General features: G+C 47.7%; 1 long non-coding RNA gene across 2 annotated transcripts; it reads left to right on the top strand.

Moving 5' to 3' along the window:
* The first annotated feature begins 1,226 nt into the window (after positions 1–1,226).
* LOC119870040 lies at positions 1,227–23,966 on the top strand. 2 transcript variants are annotated; one of them, XR_005355031.1, is made up of 5 exons: positions 1,227–1,363; positions 19,305–19,405; positions 20,889–21,129; positions 22,726–22,876; positions 23,153–23,966. It is a non-coding gene; the product is annotated as an uncharacterized LOC119870040 (long non-coding RNA). The 2 variants fall into 2 exon arrangements; XR_005355032.1 differs by lacking the exon at positions 1,227–1,363 and adding an exon at positions 17,427–17,511.
* Positions 23,967–25,469: the final 1,503 nt, after the last annotated feature.

Raw genomic sequence — 25,469 nt, 5'->3', positions numbered from 1 at the left:
AGAAAAAATGAGTGGGAAATATGAGAAAGAGAGACAGAACATGAGAGACTCCTAACTGTGGGAAAAGAAGGGGGGGGTTTGTGTGGAAAGGGAGGTGGGCAGGGGGTGGGGGTGGCTGGGTGATGGACACTGAGGGGGGCCCTTGATGGGATGGGCACTGGGTGTTATGCTATATGTTGGCAAATTGAACATAAATAAATAAATAAATAAGTAAATAAATAAGTAAATAAATAAATAAATAATAAAAAGAGCTGCTCAAGATCTTGGCTGGGGGTGCTGAGGAACAAGGATTTAATGGGGCCCCATAGGCATGGGATTAGTCCGGTCTATGCCCCGTGTCCATCCATGGAGGAGGAGACCCCACGGAGGTCACTCAGGGCCTCTCCATCTGGTGGTGCTCTCATCACCCCCTGCACCCGCGGAACCCTCCACCCCGTTAACTGCATCCTGACAGCAAACAGGAGCTCAGCGCTAAGATTGGATGCGCCCAGCCCCGCAGCGATGCCCATCAATTCTGCCCACTTCCCATTGGCCAGAGCTGGGTCACATGGCCACCCGAACTGCAAAGGAGGCTGGGAAATGTAGTCTACCTGGATGCCCAGGACGAAAGGGCAAACAGGTAGGTAGACAGTAGCGGGCTAGCCTCGGCCTGGCCCCAGTAACACAATCCCAAGTTGGTGGTTCAGCTGACAGCATGTTTTATTTTTGTGACTATGGATATCACAGGTGTGCTTTCTTTCTTTGGAGACTGAGAATACAAAAGAAAATGACTAAACCTCAAAGCCAGCCATTTCTCAGACTCTCTGGCTCCCAAAGAGCTAAAATCTTTAGATGTTAGAGGCTGCTCTGTTCACAACGAATGTCACATTCGTCCTAAGGGACGTATTTGACATTGGGTGGCAGAGTTGAAGGGTTCCATGCTGCTCTTGTCGAAACTCGGTTTTCCTTGAACTACCTGTTCCCCCGTTTATTACCACTATCCTGAAACCTAGTTCCCAAAAAAGCCTGGAGTTTCAGCTTCGTCCAGTCGATCTTCTTAAGGCTCCGTGCTAGTCCGATGGATGACATTATGTGTGTTCATGAGAAAATCATTCGAAGGGCTACAAATGAGTCCTTTAGTAATACCCAGGAGTCATAATGTCTGTGACATAATGAACCTTCCTAAATTACAGCCTACACTAATTAGATCACTTATTGCTACATTCCAGGCCCTGAAACAATTTGCTTAAAGTGATAGTTACCTCTAATGAAAAGATACATAACGGCAAATGTCAGCAACCCTTTTAAATCCTCCACGACTTATCACGAGGACGAGTGTTCCTGGTGGTGCCACATCTTTTGTCACCATTTCCTCCTAAATCAGGTGGGTATTTTACGACCGCTTGGACACGGAATTCCCCGGGGGTAGTAAGAAGATGAGGGAAGGGCTCACTGTCTCCTTCAGTCCTTCTCCTTAGCCTGGCCGCCCCACCCCACCATTCACTGTGGTCGAAATGCTCCCAGCTTCTTGCCTAGAAAGATCTACGGCTATCAGCTACTTGTAGAGTGGCCTTTCCTGGAATGCCTGGGGTTCCTGCCCACCTGGCAGGGGCGGGGTTCCCTGGTCTCCCTGAGCCCTTCCCGAGGGGGGCATATTTCACAACCATCTCCCTGATGAGGTTGGGAGGGCTGTGCCAGTCACGGGGGCTGATGGAAACCAGGGTCTGGCGAGGGCTGGCACTGTCACCACCAGGTCAGGCCTGCAGCAGCTGACACTTAGGATCATTTGAGGAAGCTTCACAAGGCACTATCTGCAAGGATGTGGGCAAGGATGCTGAGAAATGCAAGGCATGACAGCAGGGCTGTGGCGCCCCTCTGCCCAAAGGGACAAAGGGAGGGAGCCGTTATCAGAATCCAGACGAGAGAATCCAGACAGGAAGGGTCTTCTCGAGCCACCTGCTGAGCCCCCTCCTGGCCTGTCTTGGATGCCCCACAGGGAGCTGGCGGGTAACTGCCCCAACTCATTCTCCTCCTTTCCTCTCTGCCTCCCTCCTCTAGTCCCTCGCTGGGCTCCCTATTGCTAAGGAGATATCAGGAGATAGCTGGGGGTTCGAGGGACAGATGAGCAGGGAGGGTGTGGGAACGAACCTGACTATTTGGATCAGCCTTCTGGGCCATAGAGCAGGGAGGGGAGAGTGGGGAGCAGCTTTGAGGGGACGGGACACACGGATGCCCAGCACTGTCAGGTTCTGCCTACAGCCGTGTTGTGTGGGAGAACATCTTCCCTGCCTGCTGTGCTTCCAGGTCCACCTAAGTTCCCTAGGGCCCTGAGCAGTGTGGGTGAGAACCAGCACCCTGGACCACCCGGGGTCTCAGCCTTGGCTTGGCTCCTTCTGGGAATCGATGGCTGCCCCTCAGGGACATCTGATGGTTCTACAGTGATACTCCTCTGCCAGAAAACAGCCAGGACGTGAGGCTTCCTTGAGTTTAAGCACATCCTTGATAGCCTGAGGGTGTGTCTCATGATAATGAAGGCGTCCCATCAGAAAAACAGGCCAACAACCGCACCCACTTAGAGAATGGGGTCTCTCTCCCACACTCCTCATTTTTTAAAAAAGATTATTTATTTATTTATTTATTTATTTATTTATTTATTTATTTATTTATGAGACACACACACACACACACACACACAGAGACAGGCAGAGGGAGAAGCAGGCTCCATGCAGGGAGCCCCGACATGGGACTCGATCCCAGGTCTCCAAGATCAGGCCCTGGGCTGAAGGTGGTGCTAGACCGCTGGGACACCCAGGCTGCCCCACACACTCCTCATTTTTAAAAAACTCTAGAACTGAAAGGGACTCATCTGTTGCCACCACGGGCCCCACCCTGGCTGTCCTTCAGGTCACGTAGTGTGTGTGTGACTACTTAGGCCATCCGGGGCCTGGAGGCAAGGGAGGGGCTGGGTTGAGCCCCGGACAGGATGGAGGCAGAGTGAGCCATGGGTGGGGGCAGGGAGAAGCGGCCTTTTTCTAATACCTTCTCACCAGGGATGGGCAGGCACCAGCTCTCACCTGGAGAACACCGGCCTGGCCACGACACCTGCCATGACTTTCTTGTTGGAAAAAGGGTCCAGATCACATAGGTGGTGGGGGCAAGTGATACTGGGCTAGGAATTGCAGATGAGCCTTGCAGGTTGGGAAGGTTTTATTCCAGAACCCAGGAAAAACAGAGCTGACCTTCTTCCAACCTGCAAAATGGCCAGCAGCTCTGAAACATCGGCTTCCTGAAACCTAGAGCAAAACTTCCAAGGTCCCTGCCTGTCTAAAGCAAAAAGCCCGCAAAGTAGAAACTTCTTATTCTTTCTCCTAGTTTCCAGGGTGGGTCAGAGGCCAAGAGACTTTAGTTCTAATCCTCATTCTGCCGCGTACCAGCTGTAACCTTGCAGTAATCACACATCTCCCTGCATCTCCTTTGTGCAATTGCAAGATTGCTTTAAAACACTAGTAAGGGGGGATCCCTGGGTGGCTCAGCAGTTTGGCACCTGCCCTTGGCCCAGGGCGTGATCCTGGGGTCCTGGAATCTAGTCCCACATTGGGCTCCCTGCATGGTGCCTGCTTCTCCCTCAGCCTGTGTCTCTGCCTCGCCCCCTCTCTCTCTGTGTTTCTCATGAATAAATAAATAAAATCTTAAAAAAAATAAAACACTAGTAAGTAAAATAATATCAACGTTAATGGAAAACAGTATACTAAGTGCTTGTGGCAGGTGACAGCCACTGTCCACCCAACAAGTGAGCTCTTCCTGTGTGGAGCTCCCCCCAGGAGGCAGCAGCCCATCTGGGGATGGTTTTCAGCCCTCCTCATGTACAGATGGGGTCTGTGTTCCAATAAAACTTTATTTACAAAAACAGGTGGTGGGCCGCATTTGGCCCACAGGCCATAGTTAGCCTCTAGTATAGAGAATGCCTGTATATCCTTTTTCTAAATTTACCAGCTAGTAATGTTCACTAATCACCTGTTAAGCACCATTCGCTGATCTGCATCTGCCGTGTGCAGGAATGTGGCAAGGTTCTGGATCTTACTCTTAAATTCTTCCAGCCAGCATCTATTGAACCCCCTCTTGTGTGCCAGGTGCAAAGTCCCTCTGGAATTTGGCTGTGAGCAACAGAGGCTCAGGCTCTGCCTGCAAAGTTACATTCCAGGGGCTGCGACAGATACAGAGAAGCACAAGTGCTAGGGAAGCATGTAGGGAGGACCTCTAATTCAGACTGGGAGGGAAAGGGGGGCTTCTCAGAGGCACTGACACACAGGGCAAGGCGACTGCTGCCTTCATGGATCTTCCAAGATGTGTCCTTGGCACCTGGCACGCTCACTCTTGCCCTGCCTGAGACCGGCCGCGGGGGACTCTGAAACACTAGGAGATGGTCTAGCCACAGGATGGAGGGATCCTGAATCCCCAGATCATCACAGGGAGAAAAGCTGCCTAGGGACCATAAGCACCTTCTCTGAGTTGTCATATGAGTGAGAAATAAATCTCATTGTGTCGCGATGCTGAAATTAGAGGGGTTATGTATTACGGCATCTAGCGCTATCCTTGTTAATAAAATGCTTTATGCACACCGTCTCGTTTAAGCTTCTCAGAAATCCTGTGCAATACCCCAGTTTTACAGATAAGGATGCTGAGTCTCAGAGAGGTTAAGTGGCTTCTCTGAGGTCACACAGCTAGTAAATTAAATAGCCCACAGTCTATCCCGGAGGAGTCCGTCTCCAGCGCCCACACTTCTGAGCCCCGTCTGCGGCTCAGATTCTGATTGATACATAACCCAGCCCTCCTGTCCTGTCTGTGCAGCTTAGCCCAGAAGAAGCAGGGGACCGTCCTGTCCTGGGACTCGTATTAATGGGATGAGACAGGAATTCCCCAGGGCTGGGACCGAAGGCCAGAGGCCAGACAGGAAAGGGCAGTCCCCTGGCCTTGGGGAGAGCCCGGTTTGCCAGGCGTTTGGAGACTGCTGTGGGCCCCAGACCCTGAATTCCTCCGAGACCGTGGGAGAGAGAGGCAGGCAAGTGGGAGGACCCCCAGGATCCCTTCTCGGTTCCTGCTTCCTTGCAAATGTTTTCCTTCGCCGGCCAGTGAGGTACCTCTCTCTTTGTAGCCAACATGTCCAAGGCTGACAGGCTAAAACTGCTCGCTTGCTTTTAAGTGTCAGGAGATGTAAATAGTTTTAGTCTTCAGTGGTTTCTGATTGAATCTCCTTTTGAAGTAATGATAGCTATAATTTAAAGCAACAGTTACCATATTTTCCTTGCTGCCTGGCCGTCTTTGAAGCACTAAGTATAAATCTGCTTAAAATCTTAAAATAGCTGTAGCCCTGTCTCAATATTCGACCAGGAGCCAGGGAGATTCGGCCTCTAATTGCCATCATCTGTAACTAATATCAGGAGCGGAGCGGGCCCGTGACAAGGTGGCCAGCAGAATTGCTCTGACCTGGGCAGGGAGGTGGAGGCAGAGACATGGTCTCCCCTGGGGACCCTTGACTTCGGTTAGAGTTCGGAAGAAGCCCGTCCTGAAATTAGGACCAAATGGGCTCTGGGCTGTTAGGAGATCTTTCAGGACCGTCTTTTCCAGGCCTCTCCAGGACTGTGATGGAAATGAGCAGGGCCTCTCCTGCAAAACAGAACCCAGAATGTTCAAGGGCGGGCAAGGCCTTGGTCCCAGCTGATGGAATTCCCAGGGGCCATGTCCATGGCCAGGTTAAGGCATGCCATCCTTCTTCAGAGGAGGAGGCCGGCTGCAGAGATTTCCAGGGTGGCTGCTCACCCATGAGGAATAATACACAACCATTTCTGCCGCACGTTGACAAACACAGTTAAAATAGCTTTTCAGGGATGCCTGGGTGGCTCAGTGGCTGAGCATCTGCCTTTGGCCCAGGGCATGATCCTGGGGTCCTGGGATCGAGTCCTGCATCCGGCTCCCCATGGGGAGCCTGCTTCTCCCTCTGCCTGTGTCTCTGCCTCTCTCTATGTGTCTCGTAAGAATAAATAAATAAGATCTTTAAAAACAATAAAAAATAATAAAATAGCAGTTCACTCTTAAATTGGCCACTGCATTTTCGTTTATTCATGAATATGAATTTATTCGACAAATACTTACCATGTCCCTACTGCACGCAGGGCAGCGAGCAAAACAGTTGAGAACTCCAGCCTTGACAGGTTACACTAAGCGCTATTGAGATAAGGAAGACAGGGAAGGGCTAGGGAGCAAAATAAAGGAAAGGAAGAGGGGAGTAGTGACCTTGCACTTTTAAATAGCCTTGAGTGTCACCAAGAAGGTGGCATTAAGTGGCTTTTCTGTCTTTGTAAAAACTTTTCAAGGGAAGGTATACCATGTATCTGGGGATTCTTTTTTTTTTTCTTAAGATTTTATTGATTTGAGAGAGTGAGAGAGTGTGAGAGAACGAAGCACGAATTGGGAGTGGGGAGGGGCAGAAGGAGAGGGAGAAGCAGGCTCCCTGCTGAGCAGGGAACTCGATGTGGGGCTCGACCCCAGGACCCTGGGATCATGACCTGAGCTGAAGGCAGACGCTTAACCAACCGAGCCACCCCATATTTAAGGCATTTTGAAGAATCATGGTGGGAAATGTTCAGAAAAGTTGACAATATGTATCTTTCAGTGCCAGGATTTCAGGTGATTTTAACTTCTGCTTTACTGTGCAGGCATTTTCTGAATGTCCTAGAATCAACATGAATGTGTTTTAGGAAAAGGTGGCAATTGAGTTTGGCAGTTCCCCCAGTAAATTAAACATAGAATTACCATATGGCCCAGCAATTCCACACCTAGGTATATATACCTGAAAGAATTGGAAGTAAATATTCCAACAAAAACTTGTGCACGAAGGCTCATAGCAGCAGCATTCACAATAGCTACAAGATAGAAGCAGCTCGAAAGTCCCCCAGTGGGTGGAGGGATTAGCAACCTGGGGTGCATCCATGCCATGGAGTATTATTTGGCCAAAAAAGGAACAAAGTGCTGCTAGACACTACAACAAAGATGAACCTTGAAGACAGTATGCTCGGTGAAAGAAGACAGATGCAAAAAAAAAAAACCACATAGTGTAGCATTCCATTTATATGAAATGTTCAGAATAGTCAAATCCATGGAGACAGAAACTGGTTGCCTAGGTTTAGGGTTTTGGACTATAGGGTTTTTGGAGTAGGGCGGGCAGTGACGAAAATATTCTGGAACCTAGATGGTGGCAATGACTGTCTAACACTGAATAGTCTAGAGTCACTGAATTGTGCGCTTTATTATTTATTTTATTTTAAATTTGTTTGAATTCAATTAACATGAAATGTTAATTAACACATAATTAATGAACATATAATGTATTATTATTTTTGGAGGTAGAGGTCAGTGATATATATATATATATAGATATATAGATATAGATATAGATATATATATCTAGATATATATCTCAGTCTTATATAACACCCAGTGCTCATCTTATCACGTGCTCTCCTTTATGCCTATCACCCAGTTACCCCATCCCCCCACCCACCTTCCCTCCAGCAACCCTCAGTTTGTTTCCCTGAGTTAAGAATCTCACATGGTTTGTCTCCCTCTCTGATTTCTTCTTGTTTTATTTTTTTCCTCTCTTCCCCTATGATCCTTTGTTTTGTTTCTTAAATTCCACATATGAGTGAGATCATATGAGAATTGTCTTTCACTGATTGACTTATTTCACTCAACAGAATACCCTCCAGTTCCATCCATGTCCTTGTAAATTGCAAGATTGCATTTTTTTTTTGATGGCTGCATAGTAGTACTTTAAACTTGGTAAAATGGTAAATTTGATGTTATACATATTTTTCTATAATAAAGAAGAAATGGGGATGCCTGGGTGGCTCAGCAGTTGAGCGTCTGCCTTTGGCTCAGGGCGTGATCCTGGGGTCCCAGATCGAGTCCCACATTGGGCTCCCTGCAAGGAGCCGCTTCTCCCTCTGCCTGTCTCTTTCTGTGTCCCTCATGAATAAATAAATAAAATCTAATAAAAGAAGAAGAAGAAAAAAAAGTTGTTGGGGAGTTCCTGGAAAACTCAGTTGGCCCTATACGCCCACGAGAGGCCTGTGGTGTTTGTCAGGTGACCGAGGTGTCAAGTGCTAGGGGAGCTTGGCAGCAGCCCCATTAGAAAAACTCATTTCTTCTGGTAATTTAGCAAGCACCTCCTGGATGCCTGGCAGTGAGGCCACGAGGGTGGGCACCGGCGGGCCTCCTCCCACGGAGCCTCCAGCCGGAAGCGGCCTGGGAAGGGCCACGAGGTAGTTGAGTGGGCCGAGGGGAGGCATGGGGGGAAGCTGTTTGTGTGAGGCTGAGCTGTGAATCCAGCTGCTTCTGCCCTGGCCCCGACACGCCTCTCTGGGCCGAGGATACAGATCTCAAAGGAGAGGCCAGACAGACGCTCTGGGAGGCCACGCCGAGTGCATGATGGGGGTTAGCAGCAAAACAAGCTGGGTGGCTCTGGAGCCCATTAAGGGATTAACAATTTTCCACAGATGATCCACAGAAAGGGCAGTCTGGACACAAATAATTGAGAAAGAGCCTGCTCTCCTAAAACCTGGGCATTCCAGCCTCCCTCAGAAGAAATTCTCATGCTTGTGAGGACTGCAGAAGTGAAGATGTTTTTCCGTGGAGGGCGAGGGAGGAGAGGGGCCCTTTCCTACCATCACGTGCACGGGGCACGCCCTGTCTTCACACCTGCCTCTTGCCCTGGCTTCGCCCGGGACCCAGACACCAGCCCCTGCCATACGACCGCCCAGCTGCACCCCTGGGACTCAGCCCACGACGCGTGACTCACTAGAACTTTCTGGGTCATGCTTTAGAGCTGAGTGCCTTTGTGCCAAAATATAAGGCAGAAAGATGCCAGCAGCCCAAGGGGCTCGTCTGCTTCTCTTGCTATTTCTCCGGTGAGAAAAGGCAATGGCCTGCTCCAGGCCGAGGCGCAGAGATGGGGGCAGCTGCCAGCGCAGCAGAGGCTTGGTGCCCACTCCAGCCCTAAGAGAAGTCACCTTGCCCCTGCGCACAACAGGGTGAAGGCCTCCCACCCCGCCCAGGGGGGCCCCTGGGTTGGCACGCCTTTCATCTCGTGAATCCTCCCCACTGCCTTCTGAGCACTTGACCCCATCTAGCCAAACCCGACTGTCCTGGAACAGCTCCGGTCCTTCCTCACCTCCAGGCCCTTGTGCCTCCAGTTCCCTCCCCTGGGCGCTACCCCCCCAACGTGCCACCTGTTGCAATCCCAGCCGTGCTGCACCACTCATCTCAAATGCCACCTCCTCCGTGACCCCTCCCTCCTCGAGAGTGTTCTGGCCCCCCTGCTCTTCTCAGGAAGCTGTCTGCCAGGGGAAGGCTTCACTGGTGCAACTCCTCAATCTTAAAGGGATCCAACAGAGGGGCCTCTTGGTGGCTGAGTGATTGAGTGTCTGCCTTTGGCTCAGGTCATGATCCCAGGGTCCTGGGATCGAGTCTTGCCTTAGGTTCCCCATTGCCTATGTCTCTGCCTCTCTCTCTGTGTCTCTCATGAATAAATAAATAAAACTCTTTAAAAAAGGCTCCAATGGAGCCCTATGGTGTAGACCAGGACTTAGGAACTACACACACAGCCTGAGGTTCAGCCTGGACTCAAGCTGGGCAAATCTCTTTACATCTCTGCATCTCCATTTTCCGATTTGTGACACAGAGACCACCACCATCATCATCATACAGTTGACCCTTGCACAACATGGGTTGGAACTCTGCAGGTCCACTTTGCATGTGGATTTTTTCTGATACAGACTATACAGGACCGGAAATGTGTTTTCTCTTCCTTATGATTTTCTTCTTTCTTTCTTTCTTCTTTCTTTCTTTCTTTCTTTCTTTCTTTCTTTCTTTCTTTCTTTCTTTCTTTCTTTCTTTTTCTTTTTTTTTGATTTTATGTATTTATTTGACAGAAAGAGATGGGGAGGGGCAGAGGGCGAGGGAGAAGCAGACTCCCTGCTGAGCAGAAAGCCTCATGCGGGACTCGATCCCAGGACCCCAGGACCATGACCTGAGCTGAAGGCAGATGCTTAACTGACTGAGCCCCCTAGGCACCCTCTTACGATTTTCTGAATAATGTTTTCTTTTCTCTAGCTTCTTTTATTATAGGAAGATAATAGAGAATACATGTCACCTACCAAATGCACGTTATCAACTGTGAGTGTAAAGCTTCGGTCAACAATGGGCCATTAGTAGCTACGTTCTTGGGGAGTCAGACCTATACTTGAGTTTTCGACTGTGTGGTAGCTCAGCACCCCAACCCTCATATTGTTCAAGGGTCAACTATATTTTCTGACAACATGGACTCCCTCTGAGGATTAAATAAAATGTGTACAAGGCAGGGTGGGGAACTGGGGTAGAAATAAAGACCTGCCTCGGATGCAAAATTTCAGGAGGTGCTCATGACGTCATGAAAGTGCCCAGCGCCTCTCCGCTCTCACTAATCCTGGCCTTGGTGCAAAGCACACAGGCCAGCCTAGAATAATGCCTGGGAGAGACTGCTGAGTGCACAGAGCAAACGTTCAGGAGCTCATGCACAGACTACTTCAGTATTCGTACACCTGCCTATGTGGGTGGGTGGTATGTACGTAGGATATAAGCACATATACATACAATATACGTGTACATTTATAGATCTATACAAACACCTAGAAATATACAGTATTAGTGATTTCAGAATCCGAATGGAGGCATTTTGCCATTATGCTCTTTGGTATTGTTTGAGATTTGTTTGGTTTATTTTTTACACATTTATATTTCTCTTGCAATTAAAAATAACACGTTAAAAAAATCCCGTGAGGCAATTTGCTCAGGAGGGACTTTGTGCTCTCTCGTTTACTTGCTGTGTGACCTTGGCAAACTGTCTCTGCCTCTCTGAGTCTTCCTCTATAGAAAGAGAATGATCGTGGTTTAATGACCTCATGGGATATTATGGGGTTTAAATAAAAGAACACCCTGTCTTTCCAGGCTGTAAGTTTTTCTCATCCGGCTCCAGATGTTGGCAGTGCCCAACAAATAATGTGCTGAATTGAAATGTTATTTCCTTTTGGTGTATTTCTATAATAAGAAGTTTTCCAGCTCACTCCAGATCTTTTAAAACAGGGTGCAGGATGGACTGGAGGGGACAGAGGGCCACCGACCCTGTGGGAGGCTTGGCAAAAGGAGACACAGGTAGACTAAGCCTTTTTGAGGCTAAGGGCCTCTAAAAGACGGCCATCTCTTCGGGATGAGAGAGGATCCTAGTAAACACAGATGGAGGGTGGTGGGGCTGGGAGTGGAGGAAATGTGTTTCAGCAAAGATTTCATGGCGGTGCTGATGGATGGAGATGAGTAATGGTGCCATACTCCACTATGGTGGCGGCTTGGCCTGGGTGAGAAAGAAGGGACATACAGGGCTAACAGAAGGCCAAGGGAGACCTCAGCCCAGGGTCTGTGAAGGGAGGTAGTGCCATGCAAGGAGGAAGCACCAAGCTTTTGGTGCCATATCTCCTAAACCTCAAATCTTCTTGCGACCGTTTACTTCATGTGGAGCTTTAGACAAGTTCTTACCCTCTCTGTGCTTCAACATCCCCGTCTTCAAAATGGGAAGAGAACCGGAACAAAGCAAGCACTTGGTAAATGTCATCCCCAAGGATGCTGATGGTGATGATATTGTTTGAACTTGTTTGAGCAGGCGAATGACAGAAGCACATCCATGCATTGAGAAATCCTTCTAGTCACAGTGGGCAGGATGAATTATGGAGAAATCGGGACAGGGAGGTGCTTAAGGGACAAGACGCCTGCTTAGTCATAAGGAGAGGGAGCAGAGTGGGAAGAGATGACAAACGTGACAAAGAGAAAATAGAGTCAGCTTGGCAATTGATCAGATGGAGGGGACAAGGCAAAGGGGGTGGGGGAGGAGTGAAGGGCAATAAGGGGTCAGGGGAGTAAAGACACAGTTCTGGAGCCTGGGAGAAGATTCCTGTTGGTATAGGTAAGTATTCTGGAATGCAGTTGGGTTGGGCATGTTAAGTTTGAGGGACCATGGGAATCCAGGTTGGAATCCTGAAGAGGTTTGGGTGTGGCCCTAGTCAAAGGTAAGTGATGTAAATGTTCCTGTCACCCTTGAAATAGGTACCTGAGGGGTGCCTGGGTTGGTCAGTGGTTGAGCATCTGCCTTTGCCTCAGGTCATGATCCTGGGATCCTTGGATTGAGTCCTGCATCGGGCTTCTCGCAGGGAGCCTGATTCTCTCCCTGCCTGTGTCTCTGCCTCTCTCTCTGTGTCTTTCATGAATAAGTAAATAAAATCTTAAAAAAAATGAAATAGGTTCCTGATTTGGACATCCTGAGGTCTCAGACCTGGTTGTTAAGATGTACTGTCGTGAGGACACCACAGCTGCTCTTTTCCCAAAGATAATATGAGGAATTGTGCTTGCCTCTCACAAGTAAGGGTAATATTTCCCCAAATATATTCCATCAGTGGGTGTTCTATGAAAAGAATATTTAATGGTTAAATAAATTTAGGAGGCATTCAGTTAAACAAAAAAGTAAATGTTCCTTTATGCAGGACTTATCAGTGCCTCTAATGTGCTGATAGGTTTTGTGTGTTCTGGAGAAGAACATGGAATATAATATTTCTCAAAGTTCTCTTCCTGCAGAGCTTTTTCTTTATTTGGCCGGGTACTCAGCCCTGAAAGCTAAGGAATCTGCATCTGGGGCGGTGGGTGGCAGAGGCCTCCAGGTTTTCAACTGAGAGCAGAGTTTCACCAACTTTCCTGTGCATGTGTTAATGTGGGGTTTGCACGTCTAATAAGCTCCTGTGTGACACCTACATGCTGGTCCACAGACCACGTATTGAGAAGGGCGGTCTTAGAGGACCCCCTTCCTCCGCTGGCTGATCACCAAGGAGGGCACGGGAGGCCTCAGACCTGAGTGGGTGGTTACAGCCCATCGCTGCCCTTGGTAGTGGTCGCCCGCACCCTGCCCTCCAGCTGATGCCGTCCTGGAGGCAGAACCCTAGTTTCTATACTGTTAAGGAAAATTTGCCTCCAAATTTTAAGCTGGAAGTTCACTGGAATAACTTTTAGAAAAGAATCACAACCACATGATTTTTTAGATTTTCGGTACATACATTAAGAACTGTGTACAAATTGAAATGTCTGTACTGATCCTCAGAACAACCAATAAAAACTCAATTATGAATAAAAAGGGAACCCTAGTTTCTCACAACTGACAGCTGCCTTCCTGTCTGGAGCACGCAAGGGCCCGAGCCGTGGAAGTCCCAGAAGGCAATCAATAGGCAGGAGAAGGAGCCGGGTGACTCACTGTCCCCATCTGAGCGACCACCCTGCAATGACATGCGGACCGTCCCCAGACCCTGCAGAGGAGCAGTGGCGGGGCAGATGCCTCTGCGGCCCCAGGTTGGCGGCAGAGCACCTGGCTGGGGATGATGGGCCGGGGCTGCCTAGAGGGTCTGTGCGCGTGTGCACAGGGTGTGTGCGTGTGTGCGCGTGTGCACAGGGTGTGTGTGTGTGCGCACAGGGTGTGTGCCTGTGTGCACGTGGGTGTGTGAAATATGGCTTTCCAAACTGCCAAATCATCTTAATTAGATTGAACAGTCCTCCGATCCCTTATTTAGAATGGAATGTGGAGCCCAAGCTCTGCTTTCCTTTAACATGGGGAGGGAGGGAACGAAAATAAACTTTGGTTTTTACTGTGGCCGAGAAGTGAAGGGAGGAGTTTGGGTTTCAAGGGAGGGGGGCACCGCCCGGGAGGAGGAAGGCTCCTGGGGACACCCACACCACAGGATACCCGTCCTGCGCCCTTGCTTCTAGGCTCTGCTTCTGAGCTTCAGAAAGGCCCTCTGCCAGAAGGTCTAACTTTTTAAGAGTCTAGGTTTGGGGTGATGGAGCACTGGGTTTGAATCTCAGCTCTGCCGTTTAGCAGATCGGTGACCTATCGGTGCTCAATACATGGTAGCTCTTTCTTTCTTTCTTTCTTTCTTTCTTTCTTTCTTTCTTTCTTTCTTTCTTTCGCTCTCGCTCTCGCTCTCACTCTCTTTCTTTCTTTTTGGCTTATTCAAGAGCTTAATGGACAAGAATGAATGTGCTTTTTTCACACGAGTTGGTTTTATGGGCATGAGCACTTTCTGGTACTTAACCATGGAGAGCAGAGCTTTTGTTGGCTTCTCAAAACACCCTGAGGGGGAAGGGAGGGCCGCTTCCAGAGGCTGAGACATGTCCAGGGCTGCACGTCCAGTGGACACTGGGACAAGGCTAAATTACAGGTTGACATCCTAGGAGTCCTGAGTATGAGGAAAGTGATTTCTTAATGAACAGTGCCTTGGGGACAAAATTCCTTTAGAACCAGCATGTTGAAGCAGGAAACAGGAAACCGAAAATGTCCCACCTCTTGAGGTGGACTGGCCTCTTTCGGCCCCTGGGGCCATCCTGCTCCGGCCTCACGTAGCAGAGGGTAACGAGGCTCAGCCGTGAGAACAGGCAGATCCTTTAACTGTGTCCCAGGGAGACAGGGGACTCTGGCCTCCCCCAGGAAGGCGCGTGCTCTCCTGCCTTCTCGAAGGCTCCGTCCAGTGCAGGAGGGTCTGGTGACCGGATATTGCTACCTGCGGGAGGACTGCCCGGCAGCTGGCACACTACAAGATAGGCTAGTTGTTCATGAGCCCCACCTCCTTGCTGGGCTTTAATCCATCACTGAATTCTTCCCACCTGCTCCAAACTAGAGAGCAGTTTGTGGGTGAGCAAATGGAGGTCCCAGAGAGGGGAAGTGACTTTATGGTTGTCACCCATCAAGGCGGGGTCCCTTGGCCACCAGAACCCCGGTGCTTCTCGCCGTGCCACCCTGGGAGTCCCCTTCCCCTCCTTGTCTCGGAGTCTGAGTCTGGCAGCTGTGTCCCCTGCTCGTCCCAACCGACGCTCCTCCCTCCCCGCCTCTGCTCCCAAACTCACCCCAGAAGCGCTGCCTCCTCTGGCCCCTCTGACATTATTCAGGTTACACTTAACGCTGCTTCCTAGGACAGTTCCTATCCCCCTGGGACAAACCGGGGGACTTTTTTAAATGTCTCTTGATACATTTGGTTCTCCGGGTAACATTGAGTACATTGTTCCTTTAGCGCCTGGTGAGAGACAGTGGCATCTGGCTTCTGGGCTTATCTCCTCTGCTTGCTGAAGGATCATTGTATTTCCTCTTCTCGTGAAAACATCTGACCCTCCTCGTGGCGTAGATAACAGGTGGTCCCCAGTGGCTGCTTTCTCCAGGGTGCTTCTGGTCCCCAAGGGGGAAGGGCCTCGCACTGGCTGGGTGTGATGAAAGTGCTCCTAAGATTGTCCCAAACTACTCTAGGGAGGGAGGTGACTTTGTCTGCTCTTGTTCACAGAAGATTCACAGGTTGTATAGTAGAATGGAAGGGCTGCAAAGTTAATTGTAGTAACATGGGGTAGAGATTGCTAGTTGCCCGGCCAATACCCATTCTCTCCTGCTTCTGCACCAAAAGAGCCCTAATCACTGAGGGCAGTACTGTGGCCAGCTATAGGACTATTTTCCTCAACATCCCTTGTACATATGTGACTAAATTCTGGTCAATGAGATGCAGGTAGATATTGCTGAGAGATTCTTCCAGAATGTCTTCATAAAAGAATAATCCCTGAGGAAGGCCCTCCCTTTTTTCTTTGCCCTTGATTCCTTCTTTCTGGGGCACAGATGTGATGGCAGGAGCGTCAGGTCCACTTTGGGTCACGAGGTGACCATGGGGATGGAAACAACACGCTAGGAATGGAACAATACAATGACAAAAGGAGCCTGGGTCCCTGACGGCCCTGAAGGAGCCACTGTGCCAACCCTGGACTGCTTACCTCTGGACTTCTGTCATGCATATGGGAATAACCCATTATATATTTCTGTTATTTGGGATTTTCTATTACATGGAGTTGGATCTAATCCCTACTGTTACATAACACTTAAAAGTGGATGGCATTCCAATAATGTGAAAATAATGCACCAGGTTATGTCTTGGTGCATTGTTTGTAATTGCAAAATATTGGAAACAATCTAAATACTACTAGACTTGCTGAACAATTGTGGTGCTGTCCACCCAGTGGAGTTCTACGCTGCTGTACAAAAGAATGAAGACGACATCTGGGACTTAGGTGGGTGGGGGTGATTTCCAGGACCTATTGCTCAAGCAGGATGCTACTTTTTGTGTAGGAAAAGGAAGGGAAAAAGAAAATATTTGTACAAAGCCAAGAAAACAACAGCTAAAAGAATAAAACAGAAACTAATGAGATTGGTTAGTTCTAGGAAGTGGGTGGGAAGGGGGTTGAAAAAAAAAGAAAGAATGGGAGGAAGTAAAGCCTCTCTTAATATATGTTTTTGGTTCAATTCTGACTTTGGGAACCATGATAATAATGTCATGCACTCAAAAAAAAAAAAAGGGAGTAAAATCATCAAGGTTGGCGGAAAATCTTAAAATGAGGTACAAGTGAAAACAAATGAACTGAACTATATTTCAAATGAAACAATAAACCACACTGAAAGGAAGGGTTGGGAGAGCAGAGCCCGGTGGTTTTGAAACAGCGTTTGGATGAAAGACAAAAGAGCTCAGTGTGAATCTTTAGCTCTTGAAAGTTGGTTCCTTTTTTGTAATCGTAGAGGTTAGCAATTCTGAAAATGCTGTGTATTCTGGGATTGGGCTAATAAGGGAAGACATGGTGCATCATAGTAGCCAGGTTTCTCACTGACAAAGGAGGGACGTGTACGGAGAGCACAAGGATCTGACGAACTCGGCCCTGCTGGATCGGAATTGGAAGTATCAACTTATATATATATACATAGTGTAAATTACATATATTCTTGGACATATATACACATACATGTGTATATGGTAGATATGGGCTTGTATATGTGTACTGTACACATATATAAATATTTTTATGTGGAGATCTTTATATTTACATAGCTATCACTTGTGTAAATATAGATAAATCTAAATACCGATATACTCATATATCTATACAAGTGAAAGATAAGTACCTAAAACAAGTATTGCCTGTCTCTGGCTATCTATCCGTTGATGAGAAAGAGAGAAATATGGTAAAATGTTTACATTTGAGGCATCTGGGTGAAGGGTTTACGGGAATTCTTGGTACGATCCTTGCAATTTTTCTGTAAATTTAGAAGTATGTCAAAATAAAAACATGAAAAGAAAGAAACCCAAGTGGACGGCTTGTTAGAGTTGATTATGAGGCTCGAACTCAGTGTGTCTGGCCCCAGTTGGGGCTCTTTCTTGGCCTGCGGTCTCCTTGCCATTTAGTGTGGATCTATGGAGGAACTCAGGCTGGGCAAATGGGTTTCCTCAACCCCTTTTCATTCATCTACAGGACGGGTCTCTGACATGCGCACAGGCAGAAGGAAGAGAAAAGGAGGGGGTGCCCTCTGTGAGGGGACAGCTCGTGGAGCCTTAGGTGAGGAGGCCTCTATCTGGGTCCCCGTGCGACCAAGGGCAGGGGACTGGCCCAGCCTTTGAGGGCGTCTGTGCTCCCCTATCTTACTTAACGTACTGGTCCTGCTGTCTTCCTAAACACCTGCAGGAAGACTTCTTCAGTGTAAGAGACCCTCCACTCCATTTGTTCTCTCCTTTTATCTTGGAGAGGCTATTTGTCCCCCACCCTTCTGTCCTCCAAAATGTTGCTTCTCAAGAGTTTTGACAGTAATTCACTAATGAAAGCTGAGTTCAGCAGTAATTCACTGTGGCCAAGGAAAGAAAAGAACGAGCTTCTTCCCTCCTCTGCTATCTCTCCCCTAATTATTAGTTTGTAAGTATGGGTCGGAGCACCTGCCTTTGAAGCGTAAGTGATGAGGACTTTGGCAACGGTGTTAGGCAGAGACCTGGGCCCAGACCTTCACCCTGTCCCCCTTAGACTCTGGTGCTCCACCTGCAGAGGGGGCACGATGATAGCTTTGACCTGAGTGAGTGGCTTTGAGGCTAGAACAAGATAAGCCTGTAGATGCTTATCAGAGTGCTCAACAAATGTCAGATACCAGCTGTCATCATAGCAGAGTGTATGGTTGTGACCTCAGGCAGCAGTACCAAGGACGAGCCATTGAGAAGGAAGGCCTTCCTTCCAACCTGGACCCATCTTGCCTGGAATGGCAGTTAACCTGTGAGTGCATTTCAGAGCTTTGCGGGGCCCTCCTGATGAAGACAAGGGTTTCATCTACCTGTCGACCAGCCTTCTCCAAGTCTCCCACATGGTGTGTGACTGGGGGCTCCCGACCCTAGCCACAGGGTGTGTCACTAAAGCCTCCATCTTCCCTGCACTCAGAGCTGCATCCCTGCACTGTAATATTCTGGAAAACATCTTCCCCTACCACCTCTCCTAGGTTAGTGTGAGGTGACAGCAGTTTACTGGCGTCAGGGGGAAGTTGTCTGCTTTTTGAGGGGATAACAGCACCAGGCTTTTATAAGCCCCTGGCAGGTCTCCCTGCAAATACTGTCCTATGGAATCCTGTTACTGTACGAAGGCTATAGAGACGACTCAGGGAGCTTGCCATATAAGAAAGTTCCAGAACATAATTATTTGAGGTTACAAAAGCTTTTTATTCTTTGGGGGAGATAAAATTCTATGTGTTTTCAGCGAGACCTCTTATGCCAAAGCTTTGCAACAAAAATTCACTTAGAGGAGCCTTAGAGGGGAATATTCACAGCTATTGGTGTCGAACCAATTTTCTCCTTCTTCTTGTGTTTGCTTAGTGCGTATATATGCATACGTGTAGGCATGCGTGTCTGAACATTTTGGAGAGTGTCTTTAAGTAGTATGTTTATGTGTTGCCCCAGTGGGACATATCCAGTGACTTTCTTGAGCTATAATTCACATGGATTGTAATTCATCTATTTAAAATGTACAATATTCAGCAGACTTTAAAATACAGAGTTGTGCAATCATCACTACATAGATTTTAGAACATTTGCATTGTTTCAAAAAGGAACCCTGCCCCACTAGCAGTCATTCGGTATTTCTTCCCAGCTGGAACAACCCTAGGAAACCAGTTCCTGTTTCTATCAATTTGCCTATTCTGAGTATTTCACATATATGGGATCATATGGCATGCAATCTTTTTACAATGGCCTTCTATCACTTAACACATTTTCAAGGTTCATCCACATCATGGCACATGTCAAGACTTCAATCTTTTTCATAGCTAAATAGTATTCCCATTGTATGGACAGACCACATATTGTTTATCCATTCATCAGGTGATGGACATTGGGCTGTTTCCACTTTTTGGCTGTTACAAATACTGCTACTTCTGAAGATTCATGTCTGAGCTTTGTGTGGATGTGTGCTTTCATCTCTCGTGAGTATATATCTCGGAATGGAAATCCGGGTCATATAAAAACAATGTTTAGCTTTTTGAATAACTGTTGATCTATTTTTCAAAGGGGTTGCACCATTCCCACCAACTATGAAGGTGATAGTTTCTCTGCATCCTGTCCAACCTTTGTTATTATTCGACTCTTTGATTACAGCTGTCCTCACGGTGTGAAGTGATGTCTCATCATGGATTTGATTTGCAGTTCTCTGATGATCAATCATGTTGAGCATCTTTCCACATGCTTATCAGCCATTTGTATATTACCTTTGGAGAAAAGTCTATTCAGATCCTTTGATCATTTTTAAATTGGGTTATTTTTCTTTCATTATTGAGTTGTAATAGTTTTTGAAAAATATATTCTAGATGCAATTCCCTTATCAGATATATAATTTGCAAATATTATGTCCCCCATTCTATGGTTCTCTGGTTACTTTCTTGATGGTGTCCTTTATAGTAGCACAGCCTTACATTTTTTTAAGATTTTATTTTTTATTTATGAGAGATACACAGAGAGAGAGAGAGAGAGAGAGAGAGAGGCAGAGACACAGGCAGAAGGAGAGGCAGGCTCCATGCAGGGAGCCCGATGTGGGACTGGATCCCAGGACTCCAGGATCACACCCTGGGCCAAAGGCAGACGCTAAACCACTGAGCCACCCAGGCATCCCCACAGCCTTACATTTTGATGGAGTCAAGTTTTTCTTTTTCTTTTTTTTTTTCTTCTGCTACTTGTGATTTTGGAGTCATATCTAAAGAAGGCTTTAGTAGGGATCCCTGGGTGGCGCAGCGGTTTGGCGCCTGCCTTTGGCCCGGGGCGTGATCCTGGAGACCCGGGATCGAATCCCACGTCAGGCTCCCGGTGCATGGAGCCTGCTTCTCCCTCTGCCTGTGTGCTTCTCTCTCTCTCTCTCTCTCTCTCTCTGTATGACTATCATAAATAAATAAAAAATATATAAAAAAAATAAAGAAGGCTTTAGCATACCCCAAGTCACGAAGATTTATGTTTATATCTTCTTCTATAAATTGTATAGTTTTTAGCTCTTATAGTCAATTCTCTGATATATTGAGTTAATTTTTATGTATGGAATAAGAAAGGGATACAACTTTCTTATTCTGTAGGTGGATATCCAATTCTTTCTGTTTTGAAAATCCTGAAATAGTTCCATGGCAGTTGGTAAAGAGTGCTGCCCTGAGATCCCCAAGTGTCCCCTCTTTTGCTCTGGTTCTACCCTGGGACCTCCCAGACATTCCCATGACTCACAGACTGACCTGTCAATGCCTGGCACACAGCAGGAGTCTTCAGGACCCTGCCAGCTCTGATGCCAGTGAGGTCCCAGCTGTTAAATATTTTGAATGTCACACTTATGTGCTGGTGTGTGTTATGACGCGTTCTCAGGGTTGGAGACACTAGTATCAATTCAGAGAGGTCCTATAACCTGCCACTAATACTCCTGTATTGTACTTCAAGAGGGTGTTGCTGGAGCAAAGAGAAATACCAATGTGCTGTAACTGTCACACCAATGAGAACCAGAGCAAGAGTGGAACCTGACTCAGAAGAAGCTCAGCAGATGCTTGAAAATCTATGAGCCAAAGACCTCAGAGGCAGCGAGATGAGAATATTCCACTGTGGTTTCCCCACAGGCAAACTGGTCACCCATCTTTTGCTCCCATCACAAATATCCCATCTGAGGACCCGGGACCCTACCCAGGTGGGTTCCTCTAGGGGAGATTGTCTGATTCTCTCTTTGCAGAGTGAGGATGAACATCCACAGTTTTGCAGGATGGAAGGGGCCTCTTTCTTGGAAGGGTTGAATCATCGAGACAGCTTTCTTAGAAGGTCAGAGTTGACAGACCAGTCTACCTTAGTTGTGGATGTGTCCTCGCCCCTGGTCACAGCTCACCACTGATGGAGAGGGACTCTGCCCACCCATCAGATCGGCACTGCCTCTGCCTCCCTTCCCCTCTCATCCTTCTGCTCAGCCCCTCTCTCCTGCAGTGTCTCTGCTCCACATTTCTGGATAATTATATTTTTTGGCAATGGCCCCTCTGCATGCTGTGGAGCAAGTGGTTGAGTCTATGGCCTTTTCCCAAGTACTATTTCCAGCCAGGCTGTGCCATCCTGTTCTTCTGCTGTATTCTAGGACACAAAAGGTCAGGAGCTTTGCTGGGAAGACAGACCCTGGTGTGGAGACCTCTTGGCCTGACTGTTATGTGGACAATAAGGGAGCGTCTTAGGAAAATCAGTGAGAGCATGTGACAGGGACCCCAAGTCCCAACCTTACTGAGTGACCTCAAGAACAGTCCTGACTCCACCTTAATATTTGGGAGCTCGGGAAGGGCTGGCATATATCTGAGTTTGCTCAGGCATGGCAGGGAGAGGACACAGGACAAATGGAATAACTGTTGCCCTCAAACGAGACTCTCTTGCTGACTTGGCAAAGAAAAGCATGACGACAAGTCACTGTCACATGGCAAACCTGAACAAAGGGGAACTCTAGTACCCTACTAACTCTTTTATAATGATGACACTTTAGTGCTCACTTCGGCAGCACATGTACTAAAATAGAATGATTACACTTTATAATTGTATTTAAACTTCTTCTATTTGGCACTTATTAAGCTATTTTTACAGAATGGTATTTATAATTAGAGTATTTAATAATTCTTATTTTAGAAAATATTTGCAAAAGATTGTCCTAACGACCCAAAAGGAAATTAGGAAGAGCCTGATTTTATCATCAAATTCCAAAGCAGCAAGTCACTCGGTGAATATTTATCAAGTGCTCAGTAACATGAGGCTCTGGGATGCACCAAGCTCCTAGAGAATCCCCAGGACAAAGTGTATCCCTCAGCTCAGGATCAAGTGTCAGAGGGGAAAAGAGGTAGAGGGACCATGAAGAGAAGAGGGGATGCCAAGCCCTAAAATTCTACTGACTTTAAGCAAAACATGAGTCCCCAGGAGCTCCCCCAGACCAACCCCATTCTTCTCTCCCTTGTCACCCTCCCAAGACATTGGGATCTGGTTCTTGTTGACCCCTGTCTCCAAGTTTCTTGAGTCACATCAGCAGACCTCCATGGTACCCAGTAGTTCCCCAGGAGGTATCAAAGCCATAGGGCCCATGGGGGCTCTAAAGATCTTTTCAAGAAAAGCTACTTTTATAAAAAGACAAACAGGGAAATATTACGGAGTTGCAAGCTCCTAACTAAGATAAAAAATAAGACGTAAGGGAATGTGCACTTTTGTACCCCACTTTGGGTCTGACGTCAGAATCTCCAGGTGTACTTTCACTCAGCTCTTTTCCTAGGGATGATACTCACGTGGGGAAGCTCCAGAAGTTGGGCCATGACTCATGTCCATCTCGGCCAGATGGAATCTGCTGGTCGGAAAGGGCTGAGGTGGTCTGCCTTTGATTTTGCCCTTCGTGCAGTAACCAGCCTGGGATCCTGGCCTTTGAGGTACTGACCGATGGCTCTCTCATCACCTGCATCCCAAACCTCTTTGCAGATCTTCTTTCCCTCTCCCATCCTGCACCCTTTCCATCTGCCCTTTCTACGATGCACCCTATCTTTCTTCAAGGAACTTCCTCTTCCTGCCACACCCCTGGCCATTGTGATTGGCCCAGTAATGAACACATGACCAAATTGAGCCAATCAGAGTTCTTCCTTGGGATTTTATAACTGAGATGAACCAATTGAAACCGTTTCTTTCTTTCCCTTTGTTTGGATCACCAGCTCTCAAGGCCACGGATACTGAGTTAATGGTGATGGTATACCTGCCACCTGGGGAATTCTGAGAAGATGGCCAACACTGATGTAGATGCTGAAATTAAAAAAGAAACAAAGTACTGATGGTTTCAAGTTCTTAATCTTTGTGAGGATTAAATGAGTTAAAGCAGGTACTTAGCTCATAGCATGTGATCAATAAACACTATCATTATTATTTCTTCCACTCTTGGCTTCCCTGGTTACATGAACCAACAAAAACTTTTTTAGAAAAGGCTATTGAACTGGATTTCTATCTCTGGCACCCAGGCACTCAGATGCTCAGGATCTCAGGAATGTCTTTTCTTCGAAAGGAAAGCTGGTGCTGAGTTAAGTCACACATATGTGTCAGTGACTGTAGTAACCAGGCTCCAAGATGGCCCCAATGATCTCTGCATCATGATATTCATGCCTTTTCATAGTTCCCTCCCATATGGAAGAGGGCTGACTAGTAGAATATTGCAGAAATGATACAGTGTGACTTCTGAAGAGAGATCAAAAAGAACTGTGCCTTCTATCTCGGTCCCTCTGGGGCCCCTTGTTCTGGGGGCAGAGGGCTGCCATATTGTGGACACTCAGGCTGCTCTGTGGACAGATTCACGTGGAAGGGAGCTGAGAACTGCTGCCCACAGCTGTGTGAGCAAACTGTCTTGGAATTGGATGTTCAGACCCAGCCAAGCTTCCAGATGACTCCAGCCAGCCCTGACATCTTGACTGTAACCCCCATGAGAAACCTCAGGCCAGAACTACCCAGCTAAGCTACTCTTGAAATCCGGATGCACAGAACATGTTTCAGAATGACTGCTTGTTCTCTCCTATCACTGCGTGTTTTTTTTTTGGGGGGGGGGAGGCGGGGGTTGTTATGTAGCAGTAGATGCCGACATATTGACTCACCCCTCCCTTCATAAGATCGCCCAAGTTTAGTGGGGATCACTATGAGGCATGCTGTTAGAAATCAGCTCCTGTTAATAAAGTCCCACATTTTCTAATTACATATATCCGCATGCCATGAAATATCTGGAAGGGCAGAAGCTGTGGCCATGAGGAGCCTGTTGTTACACGCAGCCAACCTTGAATATGATTAAAAATAGAGGAAGGGGCACAATATGTTGTTAGTCCTGATAAATTCAGCCTCATGTTGAAGCCTGGTACCTTCTCCTTTTACCCCTCTCATTCCTTCCTTTCCTCCCCTCTGCTCCACCCTCCCTCGTGCATCCTCCATCCTGCCTATCCCATAGAGGTCCAGGTCTCAGAGACTGTTCCTGTCTCCGTTCTGGAATGGCCACATGTTTTATTGAAAGGCATAGGGACCAGTGCTTCTCACACATTCATATGCACCCACGTCCCCCAGAGAATCCTAGGAAGATACCAATTCTGATTCAGTGGAGTTGTGAGGGGCCTGGACTTCTGCATTTCTAACCAGCTCCCAGATTGCTGCTGCTGCTGCAGGGAGCACATGCAGAGAGATTTGGAAGGATGACTGCTTACAACAAGCCACTGGCATGTAACTGTCCTGAGAGCCCCTCTCCACCAGGACCAAAGGTGAGGAGGAATTGAACAGGTGGACAGAGATCCTCATTCTGTCCTGTACTTACTTTAAAAATTTAATTTAAAGGCCACAGACTCAAGGTGGTGTCTGTGACACAGCCATTCACATGCCCTTGCAATTTGCTGACTTTGTGATGGAAATGGGGGGCTGCAGTGGGAGGCAGGGTGTAGGGGCTTCCTAGGATCTTGGCCCCAGCAAGACAGGGTCAGGTCCACACGGATCAGGTAAGCAGGTGGGGCAGGAGCAAAGTGGTGTCACAGCCGATGGGCACTCCACCCTGAATCCCAAGCAAGTGGCACACGGGGTCAGAATGCTGACTCTACCCCTCATTGGCTTCACTGAGCAAGTGGCTGAGTTTGGGCTGACCTACCTATAAAGTGGGGGACAATCATGCCCATTGCCCAGGGTCGTTGTTGTTACCATTAATGCAAATAACATTTGTAATAGACTAGGTAATTAGTATGCATGAGGCAAATCCTTCTGCATGGTACCTTGTTCTAAGTGCACATGAATTCATTTCATCCTCCCAATGGTCTATGCGGGAGGTAAAATTATAATGATTTTTTTTTCTGTTTTATGAGGGGGCAAAGCTCAGAGAGGTGCAGTCAATAGCTCAAGGTCACACAGTTAGGGGGCAGCGGAGCTGGGATTTAAACCAAGACAATTTGATGGCGGGACCCACCCTCTGGACCACCGCACCCAAGGTGCCTGGCCTGGCACATATGGGTGGTACTGGAG

Source organism: Canis lupus, chromosome 2, assembly GCF_011100685.1.
Source record: "Canis lupus familiaris isolate Mischka breed German Shepherd chromosome 2, alternate assembly UU_Cfam_GSD_1.0, whole genome shotgun sequence".
Taxonomy (NCBI): Eukaryota; Metazoa; Chordata; class Mammalia; order Carnivora; family Canidae; genus Canis; species Canis lupus.
This window is presented reverse-complemented; position numbering and strand designations above follow the sequence as displayed.